Raw genomic sequence first — 2,779 nt, forward strand, 5'->3', positions numbered from 1 at the left:
TATGCACAAATAGTCTGCACTCAGTTTACCTTAATATATCAAGTTAAACTATGTTTAATTAAAATATTTGACCATTTCTCCCTTATGAAATGACAACTTCACATGCTTCAACCTAATACTATGCTCTCTCACACTCCACTATTTTTGTACATACTACTACTTCTTCTTAAAAGGATTCTTCAACAATCAACCTGCTTAATTCCTACTTGTCTTATTTAAAACTCAGCACACACCTTCTCGGAACAGAGTGACCATCTATATCAGTTTGCCCAGAATGATCCTTGTTTACACTNTTTTTAACAAGATTTCTTTTCTCTATATAAAGAAATGTGAAAACCTGGATGAATTGGAGAATTTTCTAGAAAAATGTAATTTTCCAAAACTGACTCCCAGCAGAGAGAAAAGAAATTGAGAAAGCTGTCTGAGAGATACTCACCTCTTGCTCACCCCATCTCCCAAGAAAAAGCACCAGACCCAAAAGATTCACAGAACATTTCTACAAAACCCCCAGAAAAAAGATAATTCCACTGTTTTAACTGTTCCAGGGTATAGATAAAAGAAAAAAGCTTCCACATTATTTTTGTTGCAAGTAAAACAACACCACCAAACCTAACAAAAATTGCACGAAAAAAACTAGAGCATCATCAAACTACTAATTTTATATTTTTTAAAATTTCAGACCATGAGAATGTATCACCTATTCAAAAACTAAATATTTTATAATTTAAAATTTTAAATAAACATACACATAATCAGCTTCAAATTAAAATCCAAACTCCACAGTATAGTACTCAAAAGAAATTCATAACCTTGCTCCTGCCTTCTTTTCTAGGTTCATCTCCTTCCGCTATGCACAAATAGTCTGCACTCAGTTTACCTTAATATATCAAGTTAAACTATGTTTAATTACAAATATTTGACCATTTCTCACTTATGAAATGACAGCTTCACATGCTTCAACCTAATACTATGCTCTCTCACATTCCACTATTTTTGTACATACTACTACTACTTCTTAAAAGGATTCTTCAACAATCAACCTGCTTAATTCCTACTTGTCTTATTTAAAACTCAGCACATACCTTCTCGGAACAGAGTGACCATCTATATCAGTTTGCCCAGAATGATCCTTGTTTACACTTCTTGTCCTGATATAATGATTAACTGCACCACCTTTCAGTCTCAGAACTGTGCCAGTTAAGGTAATAAGTTACATGGCGGCCTTGTCTTAGAAGCCTTCTCTGTCCATTCTTTTCCCTCGAACAGTGGGTACACTCCATGCTCCCTCAGCAGTCTGTATGTCGTATCTGTCCCCTCATCAGCTTCTTAAGAGCAAGGCCATGTCTTATTCATCTCTATATTACCAATGCTTAAGACTATGCCTGGCACATGGTAGGTGCTTCTGAAACTTTTACCTTGCTTTGCCCTCTAAATTTTGTTTCACTTAGTACGTTCCTTTCAAAATTTAAAAAAAGAAAAAATTTAAGGGAGACTTAATTGAGTCAGGCCAGGACTTCTGGAGTTTGTCAATAAAGCAGAAAGACATAAGTGAACAGATATGAACTCAGGAAACCTGCCAGAGCTGAGGCAGTAAACCAAGCAAATGAAACAGCAGCTTCCAATGACAAGCAATCTAAGGCATATAAGGATACCATTTTTTTTTATGATAATTTTTTAAAGGCACCACTTCAAAGTAAATGCTCAAAAGTTCACCTACAATTGAATCCACATTTTTTAAGAAAAGTAATTGCCATATCTGCATTCCTCCTAATACCTAGAATTTTTCCAACTATCTTGACTGTTTTACCTAATTTTGAATATAATCCAAATTCCACACTTAAAGACCATGACTTGGACACAAATTACTTATCACTGGCAGCTGAAGTGCTTTAAGAAAAAACACCATTTGGTCACAAAGTAAAAAAGAAGAATTCTTGAGATTTTACCAATTAGCATAATCTGATTTTTTATATCATCATAAGGATGAAGATATAGAAGAGGACCACTCAGGCCAAGACAATAAAAATCTTAAAAGCCCAATCCCAATGAGAATATCCACATTTAGCAATACTGATGCAGGTTTTCTAAAAGTGTATTCCTAAAAAGCAAACATCATACATCAAAGTTTAAGTCAATAAGTAGTTACTTGGGGAACGATTTATGACAAATAAGAGGCCTAACCCAAAACTTTAGTTTTTCCTTATGAAATTCTTTCATAGTCAAATCTTGTTCTTCTAAATGTCCTCAATGGTGACAACTTTTCAACTTTTCATCTTTTAGGAGTAAGACTTCATTTTTAGAATGCTCAAAAGCCATTAAAGCCATGTCATAAAAGGTAGGTGATTATTTCAAACATTGATGTTTTTGATCCACTGGAGTTACAGAGTATCTTGGAAGCACTGTCATGGTGAACAGAGAGGAAGGAGAAGGGAGGAGACCAACGAAGATGCAGAGTACATACTGAGGATAAGAAAGGCTCAAAGTGGGCATATGTAGGCAGAACTAAATTACACCAGGCCTTTACCCTATATTAAGGTTTTATTTGAATACAAAGTTAATTCCCTTTTACTTCATGTTCTTCTTTCTTTAAAGGAAAAATCATTAACTTAGAATAATTTAGGAAACAGACATTGGGAATAAAAATTTAAAGGTGCAAATTCTACAAACTTTCATCAAGATTCTACTATATAACACAGGCTTATCAGGTAAGGAATTCAAAGATTAACAGTCATAGTTCTTGCCCTCAAGGAGTTTATAATCTACCTAGAGAAAAATACAG

Source organism: Galeopterus variegatus, unplaced genomic scaffold (assembly GCF_000696425.1).
Source record: "Galeopterus variegatus unplaced genomic scaffold, G_variegatus-3.0.2 Scaffold5741, whole genome shotgun sequence".
In the NCBI taxonomy this organism is placed as follows: Eukaryota; Metazoa; Chordata; class Mammalia; order Dermoptera; family Cynocephalidae; genus Galeopterus; species Galeopterus variegatus.